Raw genomic sequence first — 12,705 nt, 5'->3', positions numbered from 1 at the left:
TCCTAATCACACCTTTTTGGCCAAAGAAGAGCTGGTTTCCCCTACTCCGGAAACTAGCAATAGAGGAACCCTGGAAGTTACCAACCCATCCGTTACATTCTTCACCAAGGTCCTATCCTTCACCCTCATCCAGAGTTCTTCAAGCTCACAGCCTGGATCCTGAGGTCGCCATACTGAAACACCAAGGTCTTTCTGACAGAGTCATTTCTACAATGAAATACTGTCGGAAAAAAGTGACATCAGCAATATACCTTAAAATATGGAAAAGGTTTTGCTCATGGTCTGGTGAGATAGAACTGATGTCGCCGTGTGCTCCTTTGTCTCGTTCTCACAACCGAAAACGACCGCCAGAAGTACAATCGGGAAATCCCTGGTGTAGTGTGCGTCGATGTGTGCGCAATTCCTCCAAAATAACATCAGAGACGTTCTCAAGTAGGTTCCAATAATGTGCCTGCCTCCCAGCGGCTAGGCGTGGTTTATTTATACCAGAATATGGGAGGCGGTCTTACAATCATGACCAATGAGGAGACAGGTTATGGTATGAAGTGATTGGCTGGCGAAGATGTGAATGATCGTGCGAACTTATGTTTGCGCGTTCACACACATTTGCGCCCTTTCCGTTGCCGCGCTTATCCTTGTGGATGAAGAAACCCCTGCTCGACGGTCCCCATCCCTCCCTCCTCAGCCGGCACCATGACACTGGTATCCTGTAGTAATACCAGGCCGGGCACAAATCAGCTACAGGTCAGGACGACCAGACCATCGTGCGAAAGTCTCTGCACAGATGTGAACGCGAATGCGAACGAATCTGCGCATTTCCATAGGATAGATGGCGACCATACGGCGAACAATTATTTTTCCACAACAGAACCAAACATCCAGAAGATCCTTGACTTCTTACAGAACGGTCTGGAGATGGGGCTCTGCGCTTAGTACCTTCTTCAACACCAGTCTCGCTGATCACAGGTGGATTAAGCGGTTTATCAGAGCAGCAATCAGGCTAAGACCTGGAACATAAACCTAGTCCTTAACGTACTTATGCATCCTCCTTTTGAACCCCTGGAAGACTGCACAATAAAAATACTCTCCTTCAAGACCGCATTTCTCATAGCCATTACTTCAGCCAGGAGGCTGGGAAAGATACAAGCACTCTCCATCCTTTTGTGACAAACCAAAAAACCAGAGGGAGAGTGACTTCCATACTCTTGAGTCTTGACATTAGACGCACTGTACTGAGATACCTGGAAGCCACAAAAGACTTTAGAAAATCTGACAGTCTTCTCATCCAGTTTGCAGGAAAGAATAGGGGCTTGAAGGTCTCTAGGTCCTCCATTGCCCTCTCCTACAAGCTTCAGAACCTGGATCCACCCGCAAACGTTCGTGCCCATTCCACTAGAGCAGTTTCCACCACCTTTGCAGAAAGAGCAGGAGCTTCGTTAGATGACATATGCAGGGCGGCCACCTGGTCAAGCATACACACTTTTGTCAGACATTACTGCTTAGACTTATCCAGGTCTTCTGACCTTTCCTATGGACGCAAGGTCCTTCAAGCGGTTGCCCCCCACCCTAAATGTATAATTTTATAATTCTCCTGTGTGGCCATCATGGTGATGAAATGGAAAACCGGAATTAGACTAAGGCTACTTTCACACTAGCGTTCGATCGGATCCGTTCTGAACGGATCCGATCATATTAATGCAGACGGAGGCTCCGTTCAGTACGGATCCGTCTGCATTAATAACTTAGAAAAATTTCTAAGTGCGAAAGTAGCCTGAGCGGATCCGTTCAGACTTTCAATGTAAAGTCAATGGGGGACGGATCCGCTTGAAGATTGAGCCATATGGTGTCCTCTTCAAGCGGATCCGTTCCCATTGACTTACATTGTAAGTCTGGACGGATCCGCACGCCTCCGCACGGCCAGGCGGACAGCTGAACGCTGCAAGCAGCGTTCAGCTGTCCGCCTGGCCGTGCGGAGGCGAGCGGAGCGGAGGCTGAACGCCGCCAGACTGATGCAGTCTGAGCGGATCCGCATCCATTCAGACTGCATCAGGGCTGGACGGAAGCGTTCTGCTCCGCTCGTGAGCTCCTTCAAACGGAGATCACGAGCGGACAGCAGAACGCTAGTGTGAAAGTAGCCTTACCGGTAATTTTGTTTCCATGAAATCACCATGACGGCCCATATTTCCTTTCCCTTTTTTTTTTATTATTATGGAGTAATACCTTGTGTCTCCCTTTCGGGGTATGGTGTAATACCTTGAATTATTTTGCTTATGATTCTGGCACTCAGCAATCTTTGAAACACTGGGGAGTGGAGGTGGGAGGGGGCAATTTAACCTCTTCTCTGTTCCTGCCCCTACAGAGGTCATGGGTCAACCTCCTGTGTGGCCGTCATGGTGATTTCATGGAAACAAAATTACCGGTAAGTCTAATTCCGGTTATCTGTATGGAAATTTGCAAAGATCCAGATGTGTGTGTTAATTCTAGGTAATACACAGTACAGTGTAGATGCTCAACTATAGGGTAGTAGTATAGCGGTGATAATGGATACCCAGATGTGTACCTAAATAAAGCCTTTGAGGCTTATGTGTAAGGGTGGGTTCACACTAGCGGTAGGTATTCCGTTATGGCTTTCTGTTATAACATGGTTATAACGGAAAATAACGGTATTCATAAGACGGAAGGACGGATCCGTTCTTCTGCCCATAGACTTGTATTATTACGGAATGCAAAACGTAAGTCTTTAAAAGGCATTCCGTTTGCTCTCCGTCCTATTAGAAGTCAATGGGAATCAAAATGGATCCGTCTGGGTCCCGTTATGCAAGACGGAAAACAAAGTCCTGTTGATCCATCCTTCCGTCTTATGAAATCCGTTATTTTCCATTATAACCATGTTATAACAGAAAGCCATAACAGAATCCCTCACGCTTGTGTCGACCCACCCTTACTTGCAGTTTTTGTTGCAAATTTGCTCATGAACACAAACGTATTTTATTTCAGTGTCCATTCCGTTTTTTTTTGTGGCCCGTATGCAGAACCATTCCCTTCAATGGATCAGCAAAAAAACGCAAATGACTGTGTGCATTCCGTTTCCGTATATCCACATGGCCGTTCCGCAAAAAAGATAGAGTATGTCCTATTTTTGTCCATTTTGCGGACAAAGATAGGCATTGTTAGAATGGATTCGCACAAAAACGGATGCAAAACGGATGTCACACGGATGTCATCCTTATTTCTTACGGATTTGTGTTTTGCGGACCACAAAATACATACGGTCCTGTGCATGAGCCCTTAGGCCTCTTGCACACAATATTTTTTTTTTTTTCAGTTTTTTGCTTTCCATATACGGAACGTTCAGTTGATCAATGGATCCACCCAAAAAAGGTACTCTGTATGCCTTTCGTTTCCGTATTTTCGTTTTTCTATTCCGTCCGCAAAACGGACAAGGATAGTACTGTTCTATCAGGGACCAGCTGTTCCGTTCCGCAAAAAAAGGAATGCACATGGACGTCATCCGTATTTTTTGCGGATCCGTTTTTTGCGGACCGTAAAATACTGAAAAAGCCATACAGTCGTGTGCAAGAGGCCTTGATGGCTAACCTTGGCACTCCAGCTGTGGTAAAACTACTACTCCCAGCATGCTCTATTTATTTCTACAGAGTTCTGAGAGCAGCCAAGCAAGGGGGGCATCTTGGGAGTTGTAGTTTTACCACAGCTGGAGTGCCATGGTTAGCCATCACTGCTTAGAGGGATGAATATGTGGCCTGTGGTTGTTCCTTATTTATTCATTAGTATTTCATTTGTTTGTTGCTGTTAATTATGAATTACACCACTCTTGCCAATATAAAATAATAGATTTTCATCTGTTTTGTTCCCTCGAATAATAAGCTTCTGGACACATTGGGAAGTCACTCCTCATAGAAAGGGCATGCACATTCGGCTGAGAGGTACAATAGGGAGACAACTGCCTGCCAAACAACTTGCATGTCAGCATACATGTTTCTTTTTAATATGAGACAGCTTTACACTTAAAAGGAACATATCAACAGAAAATGATCTTTGGTTTAAATAAAGTTTTATAGTAACCAGTGGAGTGCCTAGAGTGTTTGGCGCCCGGGGCAGGTCCTTTCTCTGTCCCCCCCCCCCCCCAATAATTTTAAAAAATTGTATCCCCTCACAGTAGTATTTCCCTCATTGTACAACCTTCACAGTAGTTTTGTACAGATGTGTGCCCCCTCACAGTTGTTATGCCCACATTGTGCCCCCTCACAGTTGTTATGCCCACATTGTGCCCCCTCACAGTTGTTATGCCCACATTGTGCCCCCTTCATAGTAATAATCCCCATTGTGCCCCCTGTATAGTAATAATGCCCACTATGCCCCCATCATAGTAATAGTGCCCATTTTGCCCCTTCACAGTATTAATGCCCACTGGTCTAGTAATGCCCTCTTGTGCCTCCTCCATAGTAGAAATGCCCATTGTACCCCTTCACATTAGTAATGCCCTCTGTGCCCCCTCCATATTAGTAATGCTCTCTGTTCCCCTAGACCCTAGCTGTTTGAAGAGAGGGCAGCACTCATATGAGAGCTGCTTTCTCTGTTCTGTTCACCTGCTCACCGTATTATTTGCAGTGATGAGCAGGTAAACATAGCATAGAAGGCGGTGCTCATACAAAAATAAATGCGGACAACCTCTTTAAAGACATACTTGGAAAACATTACATACAGCGCTACAGAACATACAGGGTCATACAGCGCCACATTCCTCTTACATCCAGTGACTTCTCTTCTCTAATGTAGATATTCTCTTTCCTCTTCTTCTCCTGTTAGACCAGACCACTATGGTGACTTCTTTCAGCCGCGCCTCTTCTCTGCAGAGTTTAAAAAACAGACATCTTACTTTTCTACTTTTCCATCATCCTCCCACCTTCTCAACACCCCATCCTGCCACCCCCAATACTGTGTCCACTGTGCTCCCTAATACTTTCCTGCAGAAACAGTCTCCCTGAATATACTGGTACCACACAGTACAGTACAAAAACACCCCTATTATATTGTGCGCTAGTTACTATTTATATAAAATATTGCAGGTTTCACACAGGATCACGCTACACAAGCCACAGCTTACCTACTCTTTCTCCCCGCACAGTGACCTCTGCAGAGTTCATAGCACGTGCCTAGAACTCTCCCATAAAAGTCACTTATTAATGTGTTTACAAAACTATTGTGATGCTCAAACCATAATTTGCGACTTTTTTAAGCTTCTCGACACTTTTCTAAAGTGGTGAAAAAAGGGGATGGAAATTAGTGGGTCGGGCAGAGCCTATCACAGCCTTCCGGATTAACTATAACTTACTCCAGAAATGTTTGTAAGTTATAGCTCAGTTTTAAGTTTCTGGCGCACAGCGTGTCAGAGACGCCCCGTTTTTTGTCTGGCCACCTCTCGTCATATTTGCTGTGCTGCGGCTGGGTCTCCACCGGTCCTTCACCTCCCGGAACGAGTAACGCCTGTGTGAAACAGGACTAACCGAATTTATGCACCAATTTTTTGGATGATTTCTGTTTGTTTCTGCCCCAGAACCCATATGTGTTACTTGCAGTTTATGTTGCAAATTTGATTCCTCTTTTTCAAAGTTCTCACCCTTGTGCTGCAAAGCGTGAAATCAGCATCAAAAATAGGACAAACAATTGACATTCGCACGTCAATATCGGCACGGATAAAAAAAAGTGAAATGGGGTCATTTATTATCCAGGCTTACACTTAGACTGGGGCTGCATGCGCCAAAGTTATGTAGAGGCTGATGCCAAATATAGGGGTTATTAAGACTGGTGTCTATAACGCCAGTCTTAATAACCAGCAGGACCATCCCTACCAGGCACGGTGCTGTGCCTGTTGTGTGGTGAAAATAAAAAGGAACACATTTTTCACAAAAATCATTTGCACCAATTTTCCTTTTACTTTTATTAGGGCAAAGGGAATCCTAAAATTCCCCTAGAGTATATCAGAAATTTAAATAACTTTTCTTCTATACAGTGATTAAGCTTTGTGAACCTAAAACCAGACAACTAAACCTTCCTTGTGAGAAATTAGCTTCCTTCTTATACTTAATTAGTGATTGCGGTGCTTTTAGTGCTGTAATTACAACCAAACACATATAATTGTATTTCGGTCTTTCATAAGGCTGTTGAATATAATCCTCACCATATATTGAGTCTATCCAGTGAAATACTGAAACACTATGCACATTGGGGCTCATTTACTAATGCAAAAGTGGATAAACCCTCTAATTTGTCCTATAGGGGGAACTGCAGGAAATCTGAACTCCCCCCCCTGCTTCCACATTCACTTGTCAAAGCAGTTTTCCTCAGTAAGAGTACGTTCATACTTTCATTAAATGGAGAACAGCCTGCCGGAGTTCACTGAATCTGGCTAAGCCGGATACTGTGGTTCACCGCCGGTCTGCTTTGATGATAATGGGAATCCAGGGGGATCCGGCCACTTTCTGGAGAAGTGCTGGCTTTTTGCCGGACAAAAACCATTGGTTTTTATCCGTCCGAAACTCAGCCTTATAATAATAAAGCTTTTTATATAGCGCCACCATATTATTCCACAACACTTTACAAATTCATAGGGTTCATGTACAAAATAAAAGTAACTGGCTAATATGCAACTGAAACACTATTAGTCAGGGCCCTGCTCACAAGAGCTTACAATCTATGAGGAATTGGGGGTGACACATAAGGTAGTTGATTGTGATAAGTAGGATTTGAGCCATTATTGAACAGACAGGAGTGGTGCCGGCCAATCTGCTTCGGGTTTGGGACTACTAGAAGATAGTTTAGGCCAGAGGAGTTGGTGGGGGAGAGGTTTAGTCTGGGAAAAGTCATTTTAGGTAGCTTAATAAGCCTGCCTGAAAATATGTGCTTTTAAGGCGCGTTTGAAGGAGAAGAAGTTGTGAATTGACCTAATATTCCGGGGCGGAGTATTCCAGAAAGTAGGTGCAGCTTGAGAAAAGTCTTGAAGACAGTAGTGAGAGGTAAGAATTATGGAGGTTATTAATCTTAGGTTGCTAACAAAAAAGAGAGCACGAGTAGGGTGGTAGATGGAGATGAGGGAGGAGATATATGGAGGTGCAGCACTGTGGAGAGCTTTGTGGGTGAGAAGTTTGAACTGTATTCTGTGGTGGGTGGGCAACCAGTGAAGTGACTGGCACAGGCTAGTAGCATCAGCATAGTGGTTGGATGGATAGATGAGCCTGGCTGAAGCATTTAGTACAGACTGAAGGGGGGAGAGTTTAGAGAGAGGGAGACCGATTGGTAATGCATTGCAGTAGTCAAGACAAGAATGAATCAAGGTAACAACAAGAGTTTTTGCTGTTTCCACCGGAAGAAAGGGGCAGATTCTGGCGATATTCTTGAGGTGCAGACGACAAGGGCGTGTAAGTGATTGAATATGGGGAACAAAGGAAAGATCAGTCTCAAATGTGGCCCCAAGACAGCGGGTCTATTGCACAGGAGTTATGATAGTACTGCAGACTGAAATTGAAATATCAAGTTTAGGTGTGTTAGTAAATCGGGGAAAGACAAGAAGTTCAGTTTTAGATACAGAAAGGACATGATGTTAGAGACAGCTGCCAGACAATTACTGGTGTTTTGGAGTAAAGCAGGGGGTGATGTCAGGGGATGAAGTGTTTAGTTGGATGTCGTCAGCATAGAGGTGGTATCAAAAGCCAAATCTACTAATAGTCTGTCCGATGGAGGCTCTATAGAGAGAGAAAAGTAAGAGGACCTAGTACTGAGCCCTGAGGAACGCCAACATCAAGAGGAAGAGGAGAAGAAGAGCCAGCGAATTATACACTAAAGGAGCGACCAGAAATATAGGAAGACAACCAAGAGAGAGCAGTGTCCTTAAGGCCAATTGAGTGGAGCATGGTGAGGAGGAGTTTATGGTCTATATTATCAAACACTGCAGAGAGATCCAGCAGAATCAGTAGAGAATACGCACTATTTTTTTTTGTTATAAGGTGATCCTTAGACACTTTAGTAAGGGTAGTTTCTGTAGAGTGAAGAGGGCAAAGGCAGATTGTAAGGGGTCAAGAAGAGAGTTTGAAGAGAGATAGCTTATTAAGCAAGAGTAGAGAAGACGTTCAAGGAGTTTAGAGATGATGGGGAGGTTAGAAACAGGTTGGTAGTTAGCAGCACAGGTCGTGTCAAGAGATGGTTTCTTTAGTAGTGGGGTTATAATAGAGTTTTTGGAAGAGGAGGGAAAGATACCAGAAAAGAGAGGGAGGTTAGAAATTGTAGTTAGGTGAGTGATGACAGCCGGAAAGAGGGACTGGAGGAGGAGTGATGGAATCGGATCACTGCTACAGGTCGTGGGTCGAGAAGAAGAGAGAAGCCTGGAGACTTCTTCCTCTGTTATAGGGTCAAAAGAGGAGAGAGAATGTGGAGGAATTTGAAGGAGGAGGATTGAAATTATTTGGGGACTGGGAGATTATTTCCTGCCGTATACTGTCAATCTTGTCTCTGAAGTAAGTTGCCATGCCATCAGTGCAGAGGTCAGTGACAAGTTCTGGAACTTTAGGGCTTAGAAGGGATTGAAAAGTGTCAGAGTCTTTTTGGGTTATTTGAGAGTTAGTAGATGAGAGAGGTAAAGTACTCTTGTTTGGCAATGTTGAGAGCCAAATTGTATGTTTTGAGCATAAATTTATAATGGAGGAAGTCTGCTGATATTTGCGATTTTCTTCATAAACGTTCTGCACATCTGTAGAAAATGTGTTTCAGGTGTGTACCAGGGTTGCCATGTTCTGTGTCGAGAGGGTCGGATTGATATTGGAGCAACTTCAGGTAGGGTGGTTTTGAGGGTCAGGTTGTAATGATTGGCAGCCAAGTCTGGACAGGGGAGGGAAGTGATTGGGTAAGAGCTAGTTGTAGGGTGTTAATAAGTTGCTGGCAGCAGTGATAACTCTCTGAGTACAGATAATGTAGTGGATGTCCCCTGCAGTCCTATGTAACACCTCAGATAACACAGTGATAACTCTCTGAGTACAGATACTGTAGTAGACTGCACTAGCAGTCCTATGTAACACCTCAGATAACACAGTGATAACTCTCTGAGTACAGATACTGTAGTAGACTGCACTAGCAGTCCTATGTAACACCACAGATAACACAGTGATAACTCTCTGAGTACAGATAATGTAGTAGATGGGTGTGAGCCCCAGAATTCAGAACACACACAGTGTGACCTGAAGTCTGGGGCCAGGATGCAGAAGGGTGGGCCATATTCTCAATCTGCTCCCCCAAACCTACCGTATAACAGATATGTGAATGGACATTATTATTACAGGAAAATACCGCACATACCTATTACATCCAGTGACGTCTCCTGTGATGTAGACTTTCCTCAACGTCTTCATTCAGAGATAAGACCGCCATGATGCCTTCTTTCAGACGCTTCTCGTCTCTGCAGAGTTTCACAGATTTTTTTTTAGGTTCCTCACTTTACTATCATCCTCTCCTTCCTGGTGTCTCAACAACTCATCCTGCTGCCCCCCAATACTGTGCTAGAGCCAGACAGATAGTCCCCCATTCCCCAAAATATTATTCCCCCTGTATATTATAATGGCCCCCTCTGTATTACGATAATGGCCCCCTCTTTATTATTAATGTATTATTAATGTAAATTGCCATTTGAGATTCTCAGTGAGGCCTGGCTGGGGCATGGGGCCTAATGAGGACTAACAATAGATTAATACAAAGGATTATTACTGTGGGGGCCTAAGTGGAGTCTGCTGCACAATAGGCCTATGGGAAAGAGTATTACTAGTACTACTCACTGTACATATTCCACCTAGGCCCCCACAATAATAATCCTCCATTATTAATACTTGTCCAGTATGACTCTTCCTGAGGCTGGGCTGAGACACATTTTCCCCACAAAAATTACCTCTTTGGGCAGCAAGCAATCGTTAAACTGAAGAAATACACCTACTGCTGCCCTCACTCCCTGACTGGCCTGAGTGGTGCAGCAGGCCAGGCACTGTTTAGTTTATAAAATTGTGCCTCATCTCAGTAGCTTAGGGTACTTATACACTAGCGGCAGGACAGATCCGACAGGCTGTTCACCCTGTCGGATCTGTCCTGCCGCTATTTCGCCGGACTGCCGCTCCGTCCCCATTGACTATAATAGGGATGGGGCGGAGCTCCGGCGCAGCACTAAAAAGTCGGACATGCAGTATTTTCAGTCCGGCAGCCTTTCGCCGCGCTGTACAGGAGCGCAGCCCCGGTCCCCATTATAGTCAATGGGGACAGAGCGGCAGTCCGGCGAAATAGCGGCAGGACAGATCCGTCCTGCCGCTAGTGTGAAAGTAGCCTTAGGGTCCATTCACACGTCCGCAATTTCGTTCCGCATTTTGCGGGAACGGAATTGCGGACCGATTAATTTCTATAGGGCAGCACGGTGTGCTGCCTGGATACGGAATTGCGCACCCACACTTCCGGGTCCGCAATTCCGTTCCCGAAAAAAATAGAACATGTCCTATTCTTGTCCGCAATTGCGGACAAGAACAGGCATATTCTATTAGTGCCGGGAATGTGCGGTCCGCAAAATGCAGAACGCACATTGCCACTGTCCGTTGCGGACGTGTGAATGGACCCTTAGGCTGAGCCTCAGAGGGACTTAAACTTGGTCAGTGACTGTCTGGACTCTGCAGAGATACTTGTCTGGACCTGAGACTGAGAGGAGGGCAGACCTGGCTGCAGCCCTGAAGCTTACTGGGACCCAGATCAAAACCTGATTCCAAAGCAGGATATAAAAGACCAAGAGGAAGCTGATAGCCAAGCAGCAGGAACTGAAGTGCCATGAGAGCCAGTCCAAGCAGGACCGTGGCAGTCAGACGGTGCTGGTGAAGGATGACCAGGGACAGTACTGCCTCTGGGATACCATCTGCCCATCTCTGCTGTCCACTCCATATACCTGGGTAGGCCTGGTATATGGACAGCAGAGATGGGCAGAAATTGCAGATGGCATCCCAGAGATGCATACTGTCTGTCTCAGTCAGTGTCCCTGGGCTGGTCATCCTTCACCAGCACCATGACTGCCATGATGCCATCTACTTGGCAGCCTTGGCCTGGCTCTCATGGCACTGGCACAGTGGCACTTCACTAGTTCACTCATATATTACCCCTAACGCCTACCCTCAGCCCATGCCAACATACACACTGTGACTGACCTAATTCACTCAGGGTGGGACTGGGAATGACACTGACTGCAGTGTCACTTAGTCTGTCAGGGTCGCTTTCAGGTTGCCTGTCTGGATAATCTCTCTGACCGCTACAAGTACTGAAGCAGGGACAGTGCGGCAGCCATCTTCTGCTTCTATCTTCTTGCTCTGGATCCTGGAAGGTGGGCGGAGCCTATCAGTGTGATCGTACTGCGCTGCCGTGCGCGCCCGCCTCCTCACTGCTCTGTGGCGCTGTGTGAAGAAAAAAAACAGCGTCATAGATTTAAGATTTTGTTGTTGCAGCGGACAGTGCCCCCCTGCAGTGTGGCGCCTGGGGCAACGGCTCCCCCGGCCCCCCACACGCTACGCCCCTGGCTGGCAGTTAATGGTGTGTAGGTTTCTTTAAATGTGAAAAGTAGGATTACCATGAGAAAAGTGAGAGGTCTTTATGGTAAATGAAAGAAGATTGTGGGAAGGATAAGTTACTAAAGTTTGAGACTGAGCAGTCACAGAAGAAGGCTAGATCAAGTATATTGGCCTGTTCATGTGTGGCAAAGGAGGTAAGTTGTGATGGGCCAAGAGAGGAGGTAATAGAAAGAAGCGGCTGATGGGGAGGTAGGATCATCAATGGGGATATTAAAATCACCCATAATAAGAGGAAGCCAAGCTGCAAAGTGATCCTGAAATTGGTGGGGGGAGCCTGGGGGACAATAGACAACTGCAACTCTCAGGGGGAATGGATGGAAGAGTCTAATGGTGTGCACCTCAAAAGAGGGGAACATGAGAGAGGGTACAGGGGGAATGACCTGAAATGTGCACTGTGGAGAAAGTAGTATGCCTACTCCTCCACTGTGCCTGTCATCAGGTCTGGGGGTATGGGAGAAGTGAAGTCCACCATAGGATGGGGCAGCTGGAGAAGCAGTGTCAGAGGGCTGAAGCCAGGTTTCTGTAAGGGCTAGCAAGTTCAGAGAGTGTGAGAGGAAGAAATCGTGGATTGTGGGTAGTTTGTTATGAACAGACCGTGCGTTCCAGCGTGCGCCGGTTATGCACCCTAATGGCCGCAACTGTGGATGTGTTTAGAGTTTTTATCTGGAGCTTTCCTGGCAGACATGCAAAGCATAAGGGGAACAAACCAATATGCGGAGTGAGCACTTTATGAAATGGGATTCCATAGATGCTGCACAGAAGATCACAATTACAAGCATCAACTGTAGTGGTGTAAAGTGTGATGGGCAGGACTTAGGGTTTGTACCGTATGTTCAATATCACTTACACTACTAATATTGTATAGGTCTCCCTTGTGCTACCAAACCAGCTGTTACGTTTTGAGGCATGGACTTTATAGGATCTCCGAAGGTGCCCTGCATTACATATATTATAATAATGTGTGCTCTTCTTTGGGGTCTGATCAGGCACTTTGGTCTTCTCTCCCCATACTCATCAACAAGCCTTCAGGGGTGCAATGCTTTTTCTTCCGTGGACT

This window comes from Bufo gargarizans, chromosome 5, assembly GCF_014858855.1.
Source record: "Bufo gargarizans isolate SCDJY-AF-19 chromosome 5, ASM1485885v1, whole genome shotgun sequence".
Lineage (NCBI taxonomy): Eukaryota > Metazoa > Chordata > Amphibia > Anura > Bufonidae > Bufo > Bufo gargarizans.
Note: the sequence above shows the minus strand (reverse complement) of the source record.